This window comes from Scyliorhinus torazame, chromosome 2, assembly GCF_047496885.1.
Source record: "Scyliorhinus torazame isolate Kashiwa2021f chromosome 2, sScyTor2.1, whole genome shotgun sequence".
NCBI classification, from domain to species: domain Eukaryota; kingdom Metazoa; phylum Chordata; class Chondrichthyes; order Carcharhiniformes; family Scyliorhinidae; genus Scyliorhinus; species Scyliorhinus torazame.
The window spans coordinates 53,977,406-54,003,207 of NC_092708.1; the positions used below are offsets into that span (position 1 = coordinate 53,977,406).

Consider the following 25,802-nt stretch of genomic DNA (forward strand, 5'->3'; position numbering starts at 1 on the left):
ATCCAGATTGCCTTCTCATTTTTATGAAACATCTTCCTTGCATGTTGTTCAACTCTATGCGTGTGTGAGTCTGTGTGTATGTGTGTTGTGGGGGGGGGGGGGGGGGGCGGGGGAAGAGAGGTTACATTCAACGATGACCTTCATTCCTTTATGACTGTCTATGTGGTCTTCCACTATAATTATGTCACCTCTGCCTTTGTTTTGCTTTGCAACGCCTGCCAAGAAATTCTGGAATCTTTCTTTCTTTGATTTCTTTGTACCTCTTCTGTGTATTTTCTTTCATGTTCACAGGCATGGGAAACTTGGTGGTCTCAGCTGGTGTGATGCGTCTGCCATTGTTTTTCTTGTGTTTTGAAGTGAACTCAGTGCCTCCGTTTTGTCTCAGTTCAGTTCGTGATCAAGGAACACGCTCTGTCAAAGTTTCTCATTTTCTAATCATGAAGGAAATTCCTTCCACTTTATAACACTTGTCATGACTGGAACATTACCTCCTCCATTATCAGATTGAATCATTCAACTTGATACCGACATTAATAAATTTGCTAGAATTTGGATGATTGTCTGTTTAATTCAGTGTAGGTTATGTCATTTGATTTGTTATCTTAATGATGTAATACTATCACTGAAGGGAAAAGTACATGGAGTGGTAAAAATAAGCATTTGGGGAAAGGAAAAATTAAATTCAATCAAGATGAAGATATTTGCACAGGCCAAAAGTTAAAGCCGATGAGAAACCCAACTTTGGCAATTTTTGTCAAAAATGTTTGACATATTCCTTCCATTGTCTAAAATAAAAACAGAAGATGTTGAAAATAATCAGCAGACCTGGCAGCACCTGTGAGGAAAGAAACATTGTTAATGATCTGGATTTTCATTGAGATGCGATGACTCATAAGCTCTTTAATAATGAACACTACTAATTTGGATTTGGCACGTACTTCTAAATAATACACAGTTGATTGTTAACATATAGACTACATTCATCTACAACGAATCTTAATACTGTTATAAACTATGATCTTCTCTCACTCACACTATCAATACTTCTGTCTGTCTCTAGCTAACTCCTGGACTACTCTCTGTCCCCACTAGGCTTAGCATCAATGCCTTATATACTTGTATCTGTAGCTCCCTCTAGTGGCCACTCTAGACATTTCATTTGCAGTTCTTACAGTTATGATAATACCACACTGTCCTTCGAGCTTATGTCGACTTTCATAGGAAAAGTGTAGCAGGCCAAGGACAGAAAGGTTAGTGTGGGTCTAAATGGAGAATTAAAATGATAGATGACAGGAAGATCGGGTTAAGGCTTCCAAACTGAATGGAGCTGTTCCGCAAAGCAGTCATCCAGTTTGTATTTTATATCTCCAGTGATATCCTCAGAATAGTAAAGGACAGTGAGATGTCTATTAACCAAATGACTAGAAAACTTAAACATACAGGTGGTTGGTCTAGATGGGACATGTGATTGGCGCAGGCTTGAAGAGCCAAAGGGCCTGATCCTGTGCTGTATTATTCTTTGTTCTTTGTATGCCCGTGACACCATAATAATAATAATCTTTATTGTCACAAGTAGACTTGCATTAACACTGCAATGAAGTTACTGAGGAAATCCCCAAGTTGCCACATTCCGGCGGCTGTTTGGGTACACAGAGGGAGAATTCAGAATGTCCAAATTACCTACCAGCACGTCTTTCAGGAGTTGTGGGATGAAACCGGAGCACCAGGAGGAAACCCACGCAGACACAGGGAGAACGTGCAGACTCCATACAGACAGTGACCCAAGCCAGGAATTGAACCAGGGAGCCTGGAGCTGTGAAGCAACGGTGCTAACCACTGTGCTACCGTGCCGCCCAAACTCCAGGAATTCAGATGAGCATCGATTATCAGAATGCAGGAGGAAATGTATACAACTCTCCTGTGTCATTATGGATCAACATTCAACTCACTACAAACCTCACAAACCAGTTGTCAGAGTCTGTATGGTAAGCATAAAGCAAACATGATTTAAAATTTGAGCAATGTTCAATTTAAGTTAATACACCTTACTTATGAGGACACGCACAAATCTTTTTCATTGCGGTTTGAATCACTAGATGTCAACCATCTAGCTTCCTTTATAAATACAATCCAAAAAATGGCCCTCCATAGGGGAAGATATATAACAGACATTTGCATTTTAAAAAGCCATATAAATATGAAAATGTTGCAAATTGTGTTAAAATGGTGCATGTGTGTGTGAAAATAAGTGTAATATTCAAAATTAGAGTTTTTAGTGTTTAACAATTGATGTAAAACTCACGTTTAGTAGCAGGCTGGGTCAAATGATATGCAATGATATCTTCCATGTTTCCAGCTATTTTATAGAGCCTTGTGCAAAGCATTCTACCTGTGGATTAAAAATTGTACCAACAGGTGTTAATCCAGTGAATGAGCCCAGAACCAAGATATAAATATTTTAGTGCACAGGGGAGAAGAGAAGTTTCACAATTTACAATGAAATCAGTCATGGGTTATGGAGTTCTCAATCACAAGCGGAATAAACTCCATAGACGGTGCTCCCCAGTGTATATTCTGTTTATATCACATGTAAACATTTTAAAAACTACAGTTAAATGTGTTTTATTTCCCAAGCAAATGAAATCCTGGGAAAATAACTGTTATTAATTTTTGCACTGATAGTAATTATTTAAAGGAATGGGAGCAAAGTGGTAATTCTATTGAACAAGCAACCCAGAGGTGCGGATTAATGCTTTGGAGATATAAGTTCAAATCCCACGACGGCAGCTGGAGAAATTTAGATTTAATTAGTTAAATGGATCTGGAACAAAGTGCTCTTCTCAGTAATGATAATCATGAAAATACCAGCTTGTCATAAAATCCCATTGAGTTCACTAACATCCTGCACAGAAGGAAATCTACCTGGTCGGGTCTATATGTGACTCCAGATCCTTAGCAATGTGGTTGACTCCGACTTTCCCTCTGAAATGACCGAGCAAGTCACTCAGTTCTTTAAACCACTACTGAAAAGTTGAGCAAGGATTAAAATGGATGGACCACCCGGAAACAGCAATGGTATATCTTGCCCAGTCAATCCTTCAAGATCTTCCTCACCAATATCAGTGGACATGTTCCAAAATTGGGAGAACTGTCCCACAGGCGGGTCGAGCAACAGCCTCTAATCGTCATGCTCACCGAATCATGCCTTGCTGCGAATATCCCCTACTTCCCTGACACCGAGCATGGATATGCCATGTCCTACTAGCAGGGCAGACCCACCAGAGGTGGCAGCATAGTGATATACAGTTACACGAGTACATAGGTGCACAGGAATTAGGAGCAGAAGTAGGCAATTCAGCCCTTCGAGCCTGCTCCACCATTCAATCAGATCATGGCTTCTCTCTTTCTGGTCTCAAATCTACCTCCCTGCCTGTTCCCCATATCCCTTTAACCTGTGTTTTTATCAGAAATGTATCTACTTCTTGAAACCATTTAATGATTCAGACTCCACCGCATGGGGCAGCAAGTTCACCACCCTCTGCGAGAAGTAGTTCCTCATGTGAGTTTTAAATCTACCGCCGACAACACTATATCTGTGACCTTTCGTTCTAGATTGACCCACAATAGGGAACATTTGGTCTACGTTTACTTTATTAATCATTCTTAGTATTTTATATACCTCGATCAGATCCCCTCTCATCCTTCGAAACTCCAGCGAGTATAAGCCCAAACTGTTCAATCTCTCCTCATACACCAACCCTTTCATCCCCGGAATCAATCTGGTGAATCTCCTCTGAACTGCCCCCAGTGACACCACATTCTTCAAATAAGGAGACCAAAACTGGACACAATACTCCAGATTTGGTCTCACCAACACCCTACACAATTGCAACAACACTTCTCTACTTTAATGCTCCATTAATTTTGCAATAAACACTAACATTCCATTTGCCTTTTTTTATTGCATGCTGTATCGGCATCCCAACCTTCTGCGATCCATGAAGAAAGACACCCATGTCCCGCTGCCCAGCATATTTTGAATCCGCTTTCCATTTAGACAATTTGCCTTTCTATTTTTTCGGCCAAAATGGATAACCTCAGACTTAGCCACATTAAACTCCATCTGCCTTATCCCCGTAACCCCACCTAACCTGCACATATTTGGATACTATGGGGCAATTTTAGCAAGGTCAATCTACCTAACCTGCACATCTTTGGACTGTTGGAGGAAATCGGAGCACCCGGAGGAAACTAACGCAGATACGGGGAGAATGTGCAAACTCCACACAGACCAGGTTACCAAGGCCAGAATTGAACCCGGGTCCCTGGCACTGTGAGGCAGCAGTGCTAACCATTGTGCCACCATGTCGCTCAAAATCAAAATGGAGCATGCGGGCACTGATCCCACGACTTCTCACAAGCTAAGTATGCGCTCTACCACTTCAGCTAATTCCCCCAGTTAAACCTCCCCTCAGCTGATGAAGCAGGTGCTCCTTCATGTTGAAAACTAGTTGGAAGAATTTCTGAGGGTGGCAAGGGCACAAGACGTATTCCGGTTTGGGGGGGGGGGGGGGGGAGGCGGGCTTCAATGCCCATTATCAAGTGTGGCTTGGTAGCATTACTACTGGCTGAGTCCTGAAGGTTATAGCTGCCAAACTGGACCTGCAACAAAGAACCTGCACAAAGGAAAATCTTACTTTACCTTCTGCACACCAGCCTGTCACAGATGCATCTGTCCATGACAATATTGGTAGCCATGGCCACCATACAATACTTGAGGAGGTGAAATTCCATCTTCGCACTGATGACACCTTCCATCATGTTGGCATGACCATCACCCTAAATGGGATAGATTCAGAACAGATCTAGCAACTCAAAACTGAACACCCATGAGATGTTGTAGACCATCAGCAGCAGTAGAATTGTTTTCAACTACAGTCCATAACCTCATGGCTTGGCATATCTCTCACTCTGACATTAGCAGCAAACTGGAGGACCAACCCTCGTAAAATGAGGATTAGAGGAGTATTTGCCAGGAGCAGCACCAGCTATATCGAGAAAATAAGATGCCAACCTGCTGAAGCTACAACACAAGATTACATGCCTGTTGTATGCGGAAGCATCATACTCTAGACTGAGTTATGTAATCCCATAACCAACTGATCAGATCAGAACTTTGCAACCCTGTCATATCCAGGTGTGAATGGTGACGGACAATTTATCAAATAAACAGAAGAGAAGGCTGTACAAACATCCCAATCCTAAACAATGGGGGAGCCTAGCGTGCAAAAGACAAGGGGCGGAATTCTCCACCCCCACGCCGAAGTGGCCGCGCCGTCATGAACGCCGTCGAGGTTCACGACGGCGCGGAACGGCCCCGGTCCCGACCGATTCAGGCCCTGACAATGGGCCAGTATCGGGGCCGCGTCATCTACCCGCGCCAGGCCTTGTCCCCCGCGTAAAAGCGGCGCCGAATAGATGACGCGGCAGGCGCCGCATAACGGACGTCATCCACGCATGCATGGTTGCCGTCCTGTCCAAATCCGCCCCACAAGAAGCTGGGGGACAGATCTTGCGGGGCCACGGAAGGAAGGAGGTCCTCCTTCAGAGAGGACGGCCCGACGATCGGTGGGCACCGATCGCGGGCCACCCCACATTCAAGGTGAAGCCCGGTGCAGGATCCCCCCTAGCCCCCTACCACAGGCCACCCCCCCAACATTCACGCACCGCCCACGACTGCAGCGACCAGGTGTGGACGGCGCCGGGGGAAACACGCCGTTTTGGCCTGGCCGCTCGGCCCATCCGGGCCTCAGAATCGCGGGGGTGCCGAAGAATCGCCATTTTGGGTGTCTCCGGCGATTCTCCAGCCTGCGGCCCGCGAAACTCGACCGGCCCGTTCCCGCCGCTTGGGAGAATCGCGGGAGGGCGTCGGACCGGCGTCCCCGGAAATTTTGGCGGCCCAGGCGATTCTCCCAACCGGCGTGGGAGTGGAGAATCGCGCCCAAGGCATTTACAATCACCTACGGCCCAAAGTGTCCAGTTGATGATCCATTTCAACCACCTTCTGGGAATTTCAGCAGCACAGATACCAGTTCTCAGACAAATTTAATTCACACCACTTGATGGCAAGAAATGACTGAAAACATTAAATACAGCAATGCCAATGGACCCTGACAACAGCCCAGCTCTAGTACTGAAGACTTGTGCTAAAAAAAATTAGCCGCATTCCAAGCCAAGCTGTTCTCATAGAATCATAGAATTTACAGTGCAAAAGGAAGCCATTCGGCCCATTGAGTCTGCACCAGCCCTTGGAAAGAGCACCCCACTTAAGCCCACAGCTCCACCCTATCTCTATAACCCAGCAACCCCACCTAACCTTTGGACATAAGCCAATCCACCTAACCTGCACATCTTTGGACTGTGGGAGGAAACCAGAGCACCTGGAGGAAACGCATGCAGACACGGGGAGAAAGTACAAACTCCACACGGACAGTCACCCTGGAGCTGTGAGGAAATAGTGCTAACCACTGTGGCACCGTGCCGCCACACATTCCAGTAAATTTGCACCACCAGCAGCACCCTGAAAATGTACCTTGACATATTAAAGGCATATTGGGATATGTGTGGTAAAATGGCATAGAGGTAGAGGATCGGTTGTGATCTAATTGAATGGAAGAGCAGACTCAAGGAGCTGAATGACCCACTCCTTCTCTTATGTTTCTAGTTCGTATAAATCTAATCTGGTAATTACCGCCCTATCAGCCTACTCCCAATCATTAGCAAAGTGATGGAAGGCGTTGCTCACAATGTAATCAAGTAGTACTTACTCAGCAAATGCTGCTCATCAATGTTCAGTTTGCTTTTTGCGAGGGCCAATAGGCTCTGGAGCTCATTATCGCCTTGATCAAAACATGGATGAAAGAGCTGAATTCTAGAAGGGAAATGAGAGTGATTGCCTTTGGCATCAATGCAGCATTTGACTGCATGTGCCATCAAGGAGCCTGAGCAAAAACTCTGCATGTGCCATCAAGGAGCCTGAGCAAAAACTCTGCATGACTTGGCGCCTGATTCTCCGGCCGCGTTGAACTCAAGAAAAAGCACAATCCAGCCATCTTGGGATGGCCCTCTAGGGAGCCTCCCGACAGCCTTTGTGCTTCACGAGATTCACCAGAGTCCCACAAGATGTTGGATTCGGAATCCCACTCCAAATGGGCGGGCCCGAATGACGCCTGTGGAAGTAGGTCGTAAACCTACTTACGACCTACCTGCGTGAGATCCACTGGCCTCCTTTGATTCACTGGCTTCCCCAGAGAGGCTGCAGCTGGGCGCCAATCAGTGCTGGTCCGCGCAAACATGGAACAGGTGGAACGGCACCTAGGGGGGTCTCTCTGGCCTTTTGTGATCCCTGCGTGGTCAGGGTCAGTGCAGGGTGGCTTCCTGGCCCTCCCACTGGAACATGGGCACCTTGGCACTGCCCAGCTGGCATCTTGGCATAGCCACATTGGCACTGCCAAGCTGCCCGGATGGCATTAAGCCGACAGGAGGACTGCCTGTGTGCCAGAGTGACAGTGCAAGGATGCCTGAGTGCCAGGGTGGCACTGCCAAGGGCCAGGGGGGAGGGGGGCCGCACCCATGAAATGAGGATTGAGGGAGGGGTTTGAAGGATGGTGGAGTGCAAGGCAGGGAAGTAGGGGCCTCCGGGAGGTCGGGGGGGGTGGGGGGGGCAATGGGTGGGGTTCCTAGAAGGGAGGGGGTGCTGAATGGGGGCTTGGGGGGACCTGAAGAGGGGACCCCGAGGGACCCTATAGCAGGGTGTCCTCACTTGGGAGATATGAGGTTGTGCCCAAATGTGTGGTGGGTGACATTGCCCATGGGTGGGGGATGTGGGGGGCCCACAAGCTCACCTAGAGATCGGGGCACCCTTTCAAAATGGCGGCCCAATCTCTGAGTTCAGCTTCCCAGTGCTAAACAAAATTCTAAGTGTGGACTAAACCGGCGAGAAATGACCCAGGGCCCAATAAAGTGACAAGACATTGAATAGCGGTGAGAAATTCGACGGCAGATCTGGCGGGAGACTCCCTGAAAAACCCGCCACAAATTAACTTAGAAATCTTTGGGGAGAATCGCGCCCTTGGAGTCATACCTTGCAGGAAATAAGGTGGTTGTGGTTGTTGGAGGCCCATCATCTCAGTGCCCGGACATTGCTGCAGACATTCTTCAGAGAAGTGTCGCGGCCCAACCATTTTCAGCTGTTTTATCAGTGACCTTCCCTGCAGACCAAAGTGGGGGGTATTAGTTGGTACTAATGTGTTCAGGACCATTAGCAATTCCTCAGATACTGAAGCATTTTCTGTCCATATGCAATAAGTCCTGGACGACATCCAGACTTGGGGCTAATGTGTTGCAGGAATGCTACTTGCCATTTATGTGTCGGGCAATGAGCATTTTAAATCAAAGAAATCTGAGGCGGATCTTCCACAGTATTACCATTGCTGAATACCCCACCACCAATTTCCAGTGGGTTACCATTGACCAGACACTGAACTGGACCAACCATGTAAATACTGTGGCTACAAAGGTAGGTTAGGGGCTGGAAATTCCACAGTGAGTATCTCGCCTTCTGATTTTCCAAAGTCTGTCCACCATCTACAAGGCACAAGCCGAGAGTTTGATGGATATCCTCCCTTTACCTGGATGAGTGCAGCTCCAACGACAGTCAATAAACTTGACATTATGCAGAACAAAGTGGCCTGTTTGATCAGCACTCCATTTTCCGCCGCTGATGCACAGTGGCAGCCGTGTGCGCCATCTACAAGATGTAGTCCATCAACTTACCAAGGCTCCTTCAACAGCACCTTCTAACCCGCGACCTCTGTCACCGAGAAGGTCAAGGGCAGCAGACACATGGGAATACCACCGCCTGTAAGGTCCCCCACAAGACGCACACCATCCTGACTTGGAATTCCATCGCCGATTCCTTCATTGTTGCTGAGCCAAAATCCTGGTACTCATGTCCTGACTCTGTGGGTGTACCTACAGCAGATGGACTGTGGAGGCTCACTACCATCTTCTCGAGGGCAATCGGTGATGGGTAATAAATATTGGTGCTGCCAGGGAAGCTCACGAACAAATAAAAAGAAAATCAAATACCATATAGATGTCAAGACTTCCCAAACTATTACCCGAACTGGATTGTTTATCATGTAAAAATGATCCGTAATAATAACCTCCAAACACATTCTCAAGTTTCACAGTAGAATGCCGTGTCTGTGTTTCCTGGCATGGCATTATTATTTTAAATCTCTAAATGTTAAACTGCCACTTAAAGCAAAAATAGATAGCAGTCGAAAAGTAATGCCCTTTACAGCTTTCTACACAGTTTGTGTGATGAGGTGCAGTGGTGCATTGGTAGAGCAAGGTATAACAGTTGAAATACAGGCTTTCAACCATGAAGCCATTTCTCTCCAGTTCATTGAAACACTGGGAGGCATCCCTGTGCTTTGCCTAATACTCAGGAAGGAGCACATGCTCGAAGTGTGAGATTTGATTGCAATACTTGGCAAGCCTCACATTGCAGAATGTTTAACTCAGATTCACCCACTGCATTCTGCTTCCTGTTAGCGTAAGATTGATTAGAATAAAATGCAGTCGTTTTAATGATACGACACATCCACCAGATGCAAAGAGTGGACTGGACTCAGAACCAGCAGAAGAATCAAGCTGTTGAGAAGTTTTGTTGTGCAATTCTCATTCTTGCTAATTTCATTTTCAGATGTTTTTTCTATTAGCATTGAGTGCAAATGATATCTTCAAGCATGTTGGCTTAGAGGAATTACTGTGCCTGGAAGTTGAATGAATATGTACAGCTGTAATAAAATATGGAAATTAGCCTGGTTAATTAATTGCATCAATTGTTTAAAATGCAGCTCCCTCACACAGTCTAGTGTTGCATTCCCTCCAAACCAGTTCCCTCAATATGTTATCAGTTACTTATTAAACAGAAATAAATAAAGAATTAAGCCAGTCAAATAACATTCCAAACGAGTCCGAACTCATTTTTGTTGATATGAAAATACAATTGCAAGAATTTCTCTTGAAACTTTTAATTTCCACTGAAAGTCAATTTGATGTCAGAGATTGTATTACGCCTTTTGTGTTGTTCAGCTCCCAGAGAATTACAGGATGAATTTTAACTTGCAGGATCGAGTGGATTTGTGAACAGATTTGGGGGTGGGGGAGGGATATGGTTTGAACTGAGGACATCTTTACTGAGGCACACACATTGAGGTTCAGATAGCAGAATTGCTCCCTGAGCAATCTGGGCAGATATAGCCTCCTGCTGAAAGCCTATTCCCCCTCTTCCTTACACCTCCCTCTTCTATCAACTTGTCCTGTTCTGCGTCTTCTCTGCTTATTCCAATTCCAAGAGGAATGCCTGCGACTGCATCCGTGTCTCAGGGCAACGAGAGGCAGAGGCCTTGAAGTCAGGAATAAGTCCTTCAGCACCTGCTGCAGCACCTGTTAGCTTTAACAACTTCAAAGGACTCTAGAAAGCAGCAAACATTTGTACAGAGGCAGCAACCGCCAGTAGTAGTCAGCCATCAAGTAGCCTGTAAGTAGTTGATGATCCTTTAAATAGCACTGATGGGGTGTGCCTGCCTTGCTGCTGAATGTGTGCTCAGTCATACACGGTAAAGAGGCAATGATAGTTGGAGCACTGAGCTCCAAAATTGTCGCACTGGTGTTAATTCAGTGTTACATGCTGATTGATGTCATGATCTGACAGATGCTCACCAACGTGGCATCTGGTGTTACCTGCATCAGACGTGAGTGTGGCATGCCAGGGATTCCACTTTTGGACATCGAAGGGCAGTCATAGTGTGCTCTGGATCCAAATTTTGTAGCAATAGTTTCACGCAGAAACACCAAATATCAGTTATTTTGATCAATTTAAAAGGCATTTTTTTAAGACCACGCATTAGTATTTAATTTTATTTTACCTCATTCGCTTTCAGGAATAAAACCTGTTTATGCAGGTAATGATTTTTAGACAGGATTGACTTTGCCTCTTGCTGGGGATTAGTTCTATGCATATGTTGTTAGCTACCGGTTCCTGACCTAAATCATTTGTGTTGTGAGCCTGAGCAGTGAACAAACTAATTAACTGCGAGTGCATCAGTCCAACCAGTGCTGCCTTGTTCGGTATCGTGGGGTGCATCTCGACTTTGTACCATAGTACTGCAAGTCAGCAGCATGTTTTACATCGCATGAAGTTAATCAATATAAAAATTGGAAGAGATAGAACATAGAACATAAAACATAGAACATTACAGCGCAGTACAGGCCCTTCGGCCCTCGATGTTGCGCCGACCTGTGAAACCACTCAAAAGCCCATCTACACTATTCCCTTATCGTCCATATGTCTATCCAATGACCATTTAAATGCCCTTAGTGTTGGCGAGTCCACTACTGTTGCAGGCAGGGCATTCCACGCCCTTACTACTCTCTGAGTAAAGAACCTACCTCTGACATCTATCCTATATCATGACTATGATTTAGTGGCCATTACTGAAACATGGTTAAAGGATGGTCACGACTGGGAGTTAAATATCCGAGGGTATCAAACCTTTCGGAAGGACAGAGTGGATGGTAAGGGAGGTGGTGTAGCTCTGTTATTTAAGGATGACATCCGGGCAACAGTAAGGGATGACATCGGTGCTATAGAGGATAAGGTTGAATCCATTTGGGTGGAAATCAGGAATAGTAAGGTGAAAAAGTCACTGATAGGAGTAATCTATAGGCCACCAAATAGTAACATTATGGTGGGGCAGGCAATAAACAAAGAAATAACAGATGCATGTAGAAATGGTACAGCAGTTATCATGGGGGATTTTAATCTACATGTTGATTGGTTTAAACAGGTCGGTCAAGGCAGCCTTGAGGAGGAGTTTATAGAATGTATCCGCGATAGTTTCCTAGAACAGTATGTAATGGAACCTACGAGGGAACAAGCGGTCCTAGATCTGGTCCTGTGTAATGAGACAGGATTGATTCAGGATCTCATTGTTAGGGATCCTCTCGGAAGGAGCGATCACAATATGGTGTAATTTAAAATACAGATGGAGGGTGAGAAGGTAAAATCAAGCACTAGTGTTTTGTGCTTAAACAAAGGAGATTACAATGGGATGAGAGAAGAACTAGCTAAGGTAGACTGGGAGCAAAGACTTCATGGTGAAACAGTTGAGGAACAGTGGAGAACCTTCCAAGTGATTTTTCACAGTGCTCAGCAAAGGTTTATATCAACAAAAAGGAAGGACGGTAAAAAGAGGGAAAATCGACCGTGGATATCTAAGGAAATAAGGGAGAGTATCAAATTGAAGGAAAAAACATACAAAGTAGCAAAGATTAGTGGGAGGCTAGAGGACTGGGAAATCTATAGGGGGCAACAGAAAGCTACTAAAAAAGCGATAAAGAAGAGTAAGATAGATTATGAGAGTAAACTTGCTCAGAATATAAAAACAGATAGTAAAAGTTTCTACAAATACATAAAACAAAAAAGAGTGGCTAAGGTAAATATTGGTCCTTTAGAGGATGAGAAGGGAGATTTAATAATGGGAGATGAGGAAATGGCTGAGGAACTGAACAGGTTTTTTGGGTCGGTCTTCACAGTGGAAGACACAAATAACATGCCAGTGACTGATGGAAATGAGGCTATGACAGGTGAGGACCTTGAGAGGATTGTTATCACCAAGGAGGTAGTGATGGGCAAGCTAATGGGGTTAAAGGTAGACAAGTCTCCTGGACCTGATGGAATGCATCCCAGAGTGCTAAAAGAGATGGCTAGGGAAATTGCAAATGCACTAGTGATAATTTACCAAAATTCACTAGACTCTGGGGTGGTCCCGGCGGATTGGAAATTAGCAAACGTGACACCACTGTTTAAAAAAGGAGGTAGGCAGAAAGCGGGTAATTATAGGCCAGTGAGCTTAACTTCGGTAGGAGGGAAGATGCTGGAATCTATCATCAAGGAAGGAATAGCGAGGCATCTGGATGGAAATTGTCCCATTGGACAGACGCAGCATGGGTTCATAAAGGGCAGGTCGTGCCTAACTAATTTAGTGGAATTTTTTGAGGACATTAACAGTGCGGTAGATAACGGGGAGCCAATGGATGTGGTATATCTGGATTTCCAGAAAGACTTTGACAAGGTGCCACACAAAAGGTTGTTGCATAAGATAAAGATGCATGGCATTAAGGGGAAAGTAGTAGCATGGATAGAGGATTGGTTAATTAATAGAAAGCAAAGAGTGGGGATTAATGGGTGTTTCTCTGGTTGGCAATCAGTAGCTAGTGGTGTCCCTCAGGGATCAGTGTTGGGCCCACAACTGTTCACAATTTACATAGATGATTTGGAGTTGGGGACCAAGGGCAATGTGTCCAAGTTTGCAGACGACACTAAGATAAGTGGTAAAGCAAAAAGTGCAGAGGATACTGGAAGTCTGCAGAGGGATTTGGATAGGCTAAGTGAATGGGCTAGGGTCTGGCAGATGGAACACAATGTTGACAAATGTGAGGTTATCCATTTTGGTAGGAATAACAGCAAAAGGGATTATTATTTAAATGATAAAATATTAAAACATGCTGCTGTGCAGAGAGACCTGGGTGTGCTAGTGCATGAGTCGCAAAAAGTTGGTTTTCAGGTGCAACAGGTGATTAAGAAGGCAAATGGAATTTTGTCCTTCATTGCTAGAGGGATGGAGTTTAAGACTATGGAGGTTCCGCTGCAATTGCATAAGGTGTTAGTGAGGGCACACCTGGAGTATTGTGTTCAGTTTTGGTCTCCTTACTTGAGAAAGGACGTACTGGCACTGGGGGGTGTGCAGAGGAGATTCACTAGGTTAATCCCAGAGCTGAAGGGGTTGGATTACGAGGAGAGGTTGAGTAGACTGGGACTGTACTCGTTGGAATTTAGAAGGATGCGGGGGGATCTTATAGAAACATATAAGATTATGAAGGGAATAGATAGGATAGATGCGGGCAGGTTGTTTCCACTGGCGGGTGAAAGCAGAACTAGGGGGCATAGCCTCAAAATAAGGGGAAGTAGATTTAGGACTGAGTTTAGGAGGAACTTCTTCACCCAAAGGGTTGTGAATCTATGGAATTCCTTGCCCAGTGAAGCAGTAGAGGCTCCTTCATTAAATGTTTTTAAGATAAAGATAGATAGTTTTTTGAAGAATAAAGGGATTAAGTGTTATGGTGTTCGGGCCAGAAAGTGGAGCTGAGTCCACAAAAGATCAGCCATGATCTCATTGAATGGTGGAGCAGGCTCGAGGGGCCAGATGGCCTACTCCTGCTCCTAGTTCTTATGTTCTTATGTTCTATATCTATCTCCCCTGTAAAGCAGGCTGCTCATTCATCACTGCCCATTCTACACGAAGGTACAGAGTCAAGATCTACCACAATGAGCATGCATACCTTGAGATATGTTGCTCTTTGATCTTGGAACACTGAGACCAACTGTGGGAGACACAGCATTGGTTTGACTGACTTATACAAACTAAAGTTTAAACCTAGACATTCCTGACTTTTATTACTTGTACCACACAATGCATGGGATTTGCAGAATCCAGTGCTCTCCTCTATGGTGAGCTTGGTGTTGTGGGAGGGGGGTGGGTGGAATTTAATTGGGTGGGAGGATAGCAGCTGGGGACTCCACACCTTCCTGCTTCCATCCTGATTAGCTCATGCTATGAAAGCCTGTGGACGGCCTTTTCAACCTATTGTCAATAAATGCCAACTCAAGGGCCTCATCCTGCTGTCGCTGGGGTTGTTTGTTGTGCTCCCAGGGTGGGGAGGGGGGGTCCATTATTCAAAGACACTCAGCGCCTGAGCAAGGGACCCAGCATCAGGAAGGTGGCCCTGAGGGGTGGGGGTAGGGGGGGGGGGGGGAGGGAGAGGGAAGGTGAGTGGTGGGGATGCAGAGACCCAGCCTCCTGCCCCGGCCGCCAATTCACCACTCATAATCTACGCCCAACCGTCACTAACCACAGGCTTGCAATCCAGTGACAACTTTCGGCCTTGGGTGCGTGTCATACCGAAGGCCGACACCCGCATCCTGAGTGGTGCTTCCATTCAAACAGTGGAGGCTGCCCTCCTGCTGCCCCTCCTGCTAAAACCCGTGTCACCTCCACAAGAGTCCACCCTATGTACCCAAGGAGCTATCATGGAAGCAGTGACCAATTTGTAATTGAAAGCTGTTGTTAATTGATTACGGATTTGATGTTATAAATGCTTTTTGCATCTGGAGTGAAAACTAAATTGGTGCTCTAGATATTAGTCAAGGTTTAAAAATATTTCTTCAACGTGGGATTATATTGAAGGTATGGGGCTGGATTCTCTGAATTTGAGGCCAAGTGCTGACTCCAGCGTGGGAATAGTGGCGTTTTACGACAGTATAAACGGTGCAAAAGCTGCAGCAATCCTCTGCCTGGTGGGGGGCCAGCAGCCATGCAGCGTAAAGCTCCCGGCATTACCTGCGGATACGGCCGGAGAATTGCTGGGTCCGTGGCCGCGCATGCGCACAGCAGCGGCCTACAGCGGCCGTGCCGTGCAACATGGCACCAGCCGCCCACGGACCCGGCCTCCCACCTACTGTCCCCTACTAACCCTACAGAGGAATGGCTGCCCGCCCCCCCCCCCCCCCTCCGTCTGTGGCGAAACTGGACTCAGTCCATAGTCGCCACGCTGGGTTCACGAGAAAAAAGGACAAGTGTTCCATGCCATCGGGAACTCAGCCCTTCGGGGGCGCAGCACCAGGGGAGGGCCTCAGGTCATGTCCTAAGACCGTCCATACGGCGTGCGGCGTACTCTTTGAGAATGCTGTTTTTGAGGGGGCGGAGCATTGCAAAAGCGGTGCCACCCCCAATTTCAGTGCAAACAGGGATTCTCCAGCTGATCGCCGTACGCGATTTCACCGTCGGTGAATCCTGCCCAGGACGTCTGTGTTTCACACTAATAGACAGGGTCCCGGTCTGTATGCCTATGTTTCTTTTGACAAAAATTGATATGGACCAGCCCAGTCCCTTGAGTTCCATTCCTTCCTGAGTCTATTACCCTCAATGCCCTTAACATTTTCATCCCCACATAGTTATACCTGCAAAATTATGAAAAATTAACATGACTTTCTAAAAAACAATATGGAGAATGGACAATCTGCGTTATAACAAGGTGGAGTCAAGGGAGGGTCAGGTGACTTCCCTTCTTGTCTGCAAATAGACACAAAACTGCCAAGGCTGAGAGTGGCCGACTTGTCTGTGCAGGGCATTAAAATGTAAACAATCTTTTGTGACACTCCTGACAAGATATTAAAAATGCAACAGGTCACTCCTGTAGATTAAACAGTGTGGTGAATGTATTACTGCTACCATTTGTCATAATATACACCAGTATATCATGGTGCAGACACACACACTGATGGAGACACAGTGGGACCAATCAACATACACAACACCGCAGCCAATCACCAGTGAGAGCACACGCACTCTAAAGATAGGTGACATCAGAGTTCCCGCTCATTCGAGTAGCAGCCAGCTCGGAGCACAGAGCTCGCAGCCTGCAACACAGACATTCACCACGTGCTGAGTGCATCACCTGGTCGGGACTAGGCAAAGGTCTATAGTTAAAGCTGGTGTCATATTTACCCACAGTATGTTTAAATAGTTAACCTTGTAATAAAATAGAGTTGCACCACTTCAAGTGTTGGTGACCTGTTTGTGATCCAGAACACCCAACACATCATGATACCACGAGTGGTTGCGTACTATCACTTCTTAGACCTACCTGCAAGTGATCTGCCTTCCGCCAGCATTCCGTCATCCTGCAACATGGACAACATCAGCCCGCCGCCGCCGCTCCGCATCACCGGCAACCTCGGGGCCAACTGGAAGATTTTCAAACAGCGCTTCCAGCTCTTCCTCGAAGCCACGGACAGGGAGGGCGCCTCAGACACCAGAAAGATTGCTCTTCTCCTCTCGCAGGCCGGGGACCATGCCATCCACATCTTCAACTCTCTCACCTTTGCAGATGACGAAGACAAGACGAAGTTTAAGACGGTTCTCCTAAAATTTGACACTCACTTCAGCGTGGAGGTGAATGAAAGTTTTGAACGCTACGTGTTCCAGCAGCGTTTGCCGGGTAAGGACGAACCTTTCCAATCCTTTCTAACGCACCTCCGCATCCTTGCGCAATCTTGCAGCTACTGACCCACCTCCGACTCCATGATACGCGACCAGATCGTTTTCGGTGTTCATTCGGGCCCCCTACATCAGCATCTCCTCAAGTAAAGCAACTCACCCTAGCGACCGCCATCGAGACCTGTGTCCTGCATGAAAATGCCAGCTGTCGGTACTCCCATATACAAGCGGCTGAAACGGCGCAGCAAGGTCCCCACGAGGCAGAACGGGTCCAAGCAATTGAACATCTCCAGGGCCTCAGCTGGGATGAAGGCGGCCATTTTGTGCACTTTTCGTGGACTCCCACGCTTGTACGCACCAAACGAGGGGACGGCGACGTGGAGGAACGTAATGCGCAGGCGTGCACCACGCAGGACCACACCGCGCATGCGCGGTGGCGCAGCGAACGTGCTGACATCACGACGTGCGGCAACTGTGGCTCCGGCCCATTTAAAGCGGCAATGCCCACAAAATCTCAACAATGCCTACGATGTGGCAGACTTGCCCACAATGCTGCCTGCTGTCGAGCAGCTCAGCCTTCCAATTCACATCGCTTCAGCCAGCCTCACAGGAATGCTCGGGCAATTCAACTCATGGTCACCGAATCCGATTCCGACCTCGCGCACAGCAGTGACACCAAGGACCCGAAGGCGCCTTTTCAAGTCGGTGTCGTAACGAAAAACAAGCTGACCCCGAATCAAAGATACCAGCCGCTGTCGGTGTACAGCATTAATCCAGACGATGAGTGGTGTGCCACCCTCACGGTCAACCGGTCCCAAATACGATTCCGCCTGGACACGGTGCCTCCGCCAATCTCATGGCGTGGTCTGCTTTCCAAAGCCTTCGGGTTAAACCAACCATTCTCCCATCGGCCTGCCAGCTAGTGGACTACAATGGCAACATCATTCCTGCTACCGGCTCATGCCAACTCGAAGTGATGCACAACTCACGAAAAGCCATCCTTCCTTTCGAGATCGTGGGCTCCTCGAAGGACTCTCTGCTTGGCGCACAGGCGTGCAAATTGCTAAACCTTGTTCAAAGAGTACACTCTCTCTCTCCCGATGACATGTCCGCTTTCCAGGATGCGGACTTCAGGGCGCAACTCAATGCCATCATCGACCAGCACCGCGACGTCTTCGAAGGCATGGGCGCGCTTCCATACACTTACAAGATCATACTCAAACAAAACGCCACGCCTGTGGTGCATGCACCTCGCAGAGTCCCAGCACCCCTTAAGGACCGCCTCAAGCAGCAGCTGCAGGACCCCCTAGACCAAGGAGAGATCTCCAGTGTCACGGAACCAACCGACTGGGTCAGTTCCATAGTGTGCGTCAAGAAGCCTTCTGGCAAGCTCAGAATCTGCATTGATCCAAAGGATCTGAATCGCAACATAATGAGGGAGCATTACCCAATGCCCAAGCGCGCAGAGACCACATGCGAGATGGCTCGGGCCAAGATCTTCACCAAACTTTACGCCTCGAAAGGATTCTGGCAAATTCAACTGGACAGGTCCAGCAGAAAACTCCTTCAGCCAGACGGAACTCAAGTTCCTAGGGGACCACATCTCCCAGTTGGGTGTGCGGCCGGATGCGGACAAGGTGGCTGCCATCACAGTCATGAAAAAGCCAGAGGGCAAGAAGGCGGTCCTCCGATTTTTGGGCATGGTCAACTTCCTAGGGAAGTTCATCCCTAACCTCGCCTCCCATACCACAGCTCTCCGGAACCTGGTCAGGAAGACAACTGACTTCCAATGGCTTCCTGCCCACGAGCGCGAATGGAGAGAACTTAAAACCAAACTTACCACTGCCCCGGTATTGGCCTTTTTCGATCCAGCGAAGGACACAAACATTTCGACAGATGCCAGCCAATCTGGCATTGGGGCAGTGCTCCTGCAACGCGATGAGGCCTCATCATGGGCTCCTGTTGCATATGCGTCACGCGCCATGACCTCCACAGAACAGCGCTACGCGTAGATAGAAAAGGAGTGCCTGGGCCTGTTGACCGGTGTCGTCAAATTTCATGATTATGTGTACGGCCTTCCCCAATTCACCATCGAGACTGACCTCCGCCCGCTGGTCAATATAATACAAAAAGACTTGACCGACATGACGCCTCGCCTCCAGCGCATTCTGCTCAAACTACGACAATACGACTTTCTGCTCGTATATACCCTGGGCAAAGACCTGATCATAGCCGATGCTCTGTCCAGGGCAGTCAACACCCGTGTGACCCAACGGGATTCGTCTGCCAGGTTGACGCCCATGTGGCCTCCAATCTACCAGCCATGGATGAACGCCTCGTCCAAATTCGCCGCGAGACTGCGGCTGACCCCCTGCTACAGCGTGTCATGCGCCACCTGACGGACAGATGGCTCAAGGACCAATGCCCGCAGTTCTACAACAGCAGAGACGATCTGGCGGTAGTTGATGGTGTCCTCCTGAAACTGGACCGCATCGTCATCCCACACAGCATGCGCCAGCTCGTCTTGGAACAGCTATACGAGGGCCATCTTGGCGTGGAGAAGTGGCGCCAACGGGCCCGAGAGGCAGTGTACTGGCCCAGCATCAATGACGACATCGCCAACACAGTGCTCAACTGCCCCACCTGTCAGCGGTTCCAGCCGGCCCAACCACGTGAGACCCTACAGCCCCATGAGTTGGTCATGTCCCCTTCGTCCAAGGTCGGCATTGACCTGTTCCACGCGCTCGGCAGGGACTATGTTCTGATTGTAGACTATTTTTCGAACTACCCGGAGGTTGTACGCTTGCACGACATCACATCGTCTGCGGTCATCCGTGCCTGTAAGGACACCTTTGCTCGTCACGGCATTCCACTCACTGTGATGTCGGACAATGGCCCCTGCTTCGCAAGCCAGGAATGGTCCAACTTTGCCAGAAGGTACAACTTTGTGCATGTGACATCCAGTCCCCTGCACCCCCAGTCCAATGGCAAAGCGGAGAAGGGCGTCCACATAGTCAAATGGCTCCTCTGCAAGGCTGCCGATGCGGGATCCGTCTTCTACCTCACCCTGCTGGCCTATCGTTCGGCCCCACTGTCCACTGGCCTGTCGCCAGCCCAGCTGCTCATGGGTCGCACCCTGAGGACGACGGTGCCGTCCATCCACGTCCCAGACCTCGACCACGTTCCGGTCCTTCAACGAATGCAATTGTCTCGTGCACAACACAAGATGGCGCATGACGCTCGGGCAGCTGATCTCCCTGCTCTGGCTCCAGATGACAACCTCTGCATCCATCTTCCAGATGGTGGCTGGTCTGCAACTGCTGTGGTTCTTCGGCAGGTGGCTACCCGCTCGTTCCTGGTTCGTCTACCGGATGGTTCCATTCGGCGCCGCAATCGGCGTGCCCTTCGTCTCATTCCGTGCTCACTACGTGATCCTCTGCCAGTGCCGCGCCCTTCTGTTGTCCCTGACCTGGACTATGCAGAGATTCCAGATACTCTGCATCCTCCTCACTCCGATGCAGTCCAGCCCGCTCCTCAGCTGGTGGCTCCTGACCCACCCTTGAGGCGGTCAACCAGAATTCGTCGCCCACCTCAGAGTCTTAATTTGTGAACTTTGCACTAATGGACTCTCTGGTTCTGTTCTTCTGTTTAATCGTTCAAGTGGTTTGTATATAATGTTCATCTCGTTATTGGTGTGACACACTGTTTTTCTGCACCAGGCACCTTCCCATGTAAATAGCTTAGTTTTATGTACATAGTCCTGTAAATAATTCGCACACACATAGTCAGGAACATTCACCACACACTATTTATTGTCAAGCAGGCACATTTTTTTTATATAAAAGGGGGGATGTCATAATATACACCAGTATATCATGGTGCAGACACACACACAGATGGACACACAGGGGACATCAGAGTTCCCGTTCATTCGAGTAGCAGCCAGCAAAGAACACAGAGCTCACAGCCTGCAGCACAGACATTCACCATGTGCTGAGTGCATCACTTGGTTAGGACTAGGCAAAGGTCTATAGTTAAAGCTGGTGTCGTATTTACCCACAGTTCAAGTATGTTTAAAAAGTTAACCTTGTGATAAAATAGAGTTGCACCACTTCAAGTGTTGGTGACCTGTTTGTGATCCAGAACACCCAACACATCACCATTAACCATTGTATTACATTACGTTACATTGTATTATGTTGATGCCCTTGTGGGCTCTGCCTGTGGCCCACCATTGTAGTACATTACATTGTATTATGTTGGTGCCCTTGTGGGCTCCGTCCCCTCGGGGAGGTATATAGATCTGCAGCCTGTAGGCGGCACTCAGTACAGAGCAGTCACAGGCAGGCACAGTTCTAGCTGATTAAAACCACTGTTCACTTCAACTTTCCGTCTCGTGTGAATTGATGGTTGCATCAATCAGCAACTATTGTCTAATTGCCTGCAGTGACTGAAGCACACCAACCACATAGACTTAATAGCTCCAGAATGTAACTCCACAAATATAGGTGTGAAGAAAAAACATTCTTTCACAAGGAGATACAAATGGCCAAGTTCAAATATGCCATTTTGCGTCAAGGCTAACATTGTCAGGGACCATTTATGTAGGCAATAGGAACACTGACACTATGGTCACATGACAGAGAACAAATTGTGATTTAAAAAACTATTTATGAACACCCATCTTGTGAGCACCCAGAAGTCAGTCAGCCTGCAAGACAAAGAGGCCATAGAGGAAAGAGATCCCACCCAGCAAAGGAAGGACATTGTTTAAAATCCCACCAACAGGTAGTGAGGTATGGCTATCTTTTTGCCGACTGATTTGAAGAACAAATTCAGTTCCTTATAACAGGGGCTCAACTTTCTGTCAACTGGATCAAAGCCAGAAAGCCACTGTGAATTAATTGCCAGAAACTTCCAACCTCCATTTCCTTAAGGGAACCAAAAGGAAATCATCAGGCTTGCAATATTTCCAGCTTCCATAAACAAGTGGAATTGCAACTTTTTGGACACACTAAACATTTAGTGTGGGCGGCACAGTAGCACAGTGGTTAGCACTGTTACTTCATAGCTCCAGGATCCCGGGTTCGATTCCTGCTTGGGTCACTGTCTGTGCGGAGTCTGCATGTTCTCCCCGTGTCTGCGTGGGTTTCCTCCGGGTGTTCCGGTTTCCTCCCACAAGTCCCGAAAGACGTGCTTGTTAAGTGAATTGGACATTCTGAATTCTCCCTCTTGTGTACCCGAACAGGCGCCGGAATATGGCGAATAGGGGCTTTTCACAGTAACTTCATTGCAGCGTTAATGAATGCCTACTTGTGACAATAAGAAAGATTATTATGATTATTATTTAAGTACAAGCTTCCTCTTTTGTGATCACCTTTTCCTGTATGTGTGTGTCTTGTGTGAATGTATGAGTGGACTTTGTTGTGATTTCATTCAGGTGCTGAGAAATAAACATTTATTCTTTTTTTAAACTGATGAAAAAACCTGCCGTGTGTCTTTTCTTGAGATTCACAGCATTCAAGGGGTTGAAGCATTTCTTCTTTAAAAAAAAATCTGATGGCAGTTGGTTAAGAAGTGAGAAAAAAGCAGAATCATCCTCTTACCTGTGCAGAACAACATTACCGACAGCATTTTAGTCCTTATAATAGTAGCAGTGAAAATTCTCAAAAAGGGGGAATAGGACTGGATGGCATTATAGCATAGAAAAATGGAAGAAAATGGACGATGAAGGGAAATGGAAGGGGAAATATAGGGGTGAGAAATGGGACGGTTGCTGGATAATTGATTCTAGCAACTTCCCTACTACTGACGTTTTACTCACTGGGCTTTAGTTCCCTGTTTCCGCTCTACCTCCCTTTTTGAATAGCAGGGTTACATTCACGATCCTCCATTCTGTAGGAACCATTCCACAGCCCAAAGAACTTTGAAAAATGAACACCAATGGATCTAGGGCCACTTCCTTAAATACTCTGGACGAAGATTGTCCACCTTCAATCCCATTAATTTCCCCAAAACCAGTTCTTTATCAATACTAGTCCGCAGTATCTTGTTTTTATTTTATTTTAAGGTTTGAAACGTTGTTAGGCACAATTGGACAAATGGCGAGAGTGAAGTGACAGAGACTTTGGAAAGCACATAGAATTTGCAGTGAAGGACAAAGATGATGGCTTCAGTTTGGTTAAATGAAGCAACAATTCACGTGAGACGAAATGGCAAGCAAGAATAATAGAAGCAGTAAAGGTCAAAGTAGAAGGTGGATTGATAGAGCTGGGTGTCTGCAAGCTGGGCCCAAATTGGCAGATTATTTAAACAAGCAGCAACACACTGATGAAGAAGCTAAGGGAGACAGTGATGGATCCATGAAAGTCTCTTGAACTGATGGTACAGTAATGGTAAGAAAAAGCCATTGGGCAAAATTCTCCGCTATCGGCGCAAAGTCCGCCGATCGGCGCAAAAAACGGCGCAAATCCGACCTGCGTCACGCCGCAAAAATCGTCGCGAAGTCGCCAGCCCGAAATGGGCTAGCAGCGACGTGACGGGATCCGCGCTTGCTCACGTGCTTCAAGCCGTGCGGCGTGTATGACGGCTCATAAGGACACGCTGCTCCCCCCCCACCCGACCGGAACACCCGACCGGAATACCCGACCGGATGGCCGACCGCCGCTCAGCCCCGAGGTTCCAGTCACGGGATGTGGAGGCGCTCCTGGATGCAGTGGAGGAGAGGAGGGAGGCCCTGTATCCCGGGCACGGCCGCAGAGTTGCGCCACGCCACAGCCGGCGACTGTGGAGGGAAGTGGCAGAGGCCGTCACCGCTGTGGCCCTGACACCACGGACAGGCACCCAGTGCCACAAGAAGGTGAACAACCTCGTCAGAGCAGGCAGGGTGAGCCTCCCCCATATCCCCCCTCCCCCATATCCCCCCACCCCCATATCCCCCATATACCCCCTCCCCCATATCCCCCCTCCCCATATCCCCCTCCCCATATCCCCCCTCCCCATATCCCCCTCCCCCATATCCCCCATATCCCCCCTCCCCCATATCCCCCCTCCCCCATATCCCCCCTCCCACATATCCCCCATATCCCCCCTCCCCCATATCCCCCTCCCCATATCCCCCCTCCCCCATATCCCCCTCCCCCATATCCCCCTACCCATATCCCCCCTCCCCCATATCCCCCCTCGCCCATATCCCCCCATATCCCCATATCCCCCCTCCCCCATATCCCCCCTCCCCCATATCCCCCTTCCCCCATATCCCCCCTCCCCATATGCCCCATATCCCCCTCCCCCATATCCCCACTCCCCATATCCCCCCTCCCCCATGTCCCCCCTCCCCCATATCCCCCTCCCCAATATCCCCCATATCCCCCTCCCCATATCCCCCATATCCCCCTCCCCCATATCCCCCATATCCCCCCTCCCCCATACCCCCCTCACCATATCCCCCATAATCCCCCCTCCCCCACATCCCCCATATTCCCCCTCCCCCATATCACCCCTCCCCATATCCCCCATATCCCCCATATCCTCCTCCCCATATCCCCCCTCCCCCATATCCCCCATGTCCCCCCCTCCCTCATATCCCCCCTCCCCCATACCCCCATATCCCTCCTACTCCATATCCCCCATATCCCCCCTCCCCATATCCCCCTCCCCATATCCCCCATATCCCCTCCCCATATCCCCCTCCCCATATCCCCCTCCCCATATCCCCCTTATCCCCGCTCCCCCATATCCCCCTCCCCATATCCCCATATCCCCCCTGCCCATATCCCCCCTCCCTCATATCCCCCATATCCCCCCTCCCCCATACCCCCATATCCCCCCTCCCCCATATCCCCCCTCCCCCATATCCTCATATCCCCCTCCCCATATCCCCCTCCCCCATATGCCCCTCCCCATATCCCCCATATCCCCCTCCCCCATATCCCCCCCTCCCCCATATCCCCCATATCCCCCCTCCCCATATCCCCCCTCCCCATATCCCCCTCCCCATATCCCCCTCCCCATATCCCCCATTTCCCCCTCCCTCATATCCCCCTCCCCCATATCCCCCATATCCCCCCCGCCCCCATATCCCCCCTCCCCCATATCCCCCTCCCCCATATCCCCCATATTCCCCCTCCCCCATATCCCCCATATCCCCAAGTGAATCCAGCCCTAACCTTAACCTCTGCAATACACGCGCAACCGATGGCGCGCATTCATATACCTGTCTAACACTGTTGCCTTTTACCCCTGCCACCATCCCCTCCCCCCCCCCCGCCACAGGAGAAACGCGCACACAACACCAGGTAGCATGTGAGGACTGGAGGAGGCCTCGCTGATGAGAGGCCACTGACCGAACACGAGGAAAGGGCCCTGGAACTGGCTGGCGGACCTGAGGACCGGGAGGTTGCTGATGCAGAGGTCGGGGGCTTACTAGCAAGTGAGCCACCGACAGCCCGTCCCCATACCCCCCCTCCCCTATATCCCCCTCCGCCATTTCACCTGATCACTGCCTGCATGTCTAACCATGCATGCTTCATTGTGTATCGCAGGACCAAACGTCGAGGCACCCATCCCCGCAGATGCAGACCGCCCGCAGGATGCCCCTCGGAGGCCACG

The 25,802-nt window shown here is 48.5% G+C and overlaps 1 long non-coding RNA gene across 1 annotated transcript; it reads right to left on the reverse strand.

The window, feature by feature from the left end:
• Nucleotides 1-464: 464 nt before the first annotated feature.
• LOC140407773 (uncharacterized) lies at nucleotides 465-4,771 on the reverse strand. The gene is made up of 3 exons (XR_011939793.1): nucleotides 4,703-4,771; nucleotides 2,303-2,389; nucleotides 465-835 (listed from the first exon to the last, which is right to left on the reverse strand). It is a non-coding gene; the product is annotated as an uncharacterized lncRNA (long non-coding RNA).
• Nucleotides 4,772-25,802: the final 21,031 nt, after the last annotated feature.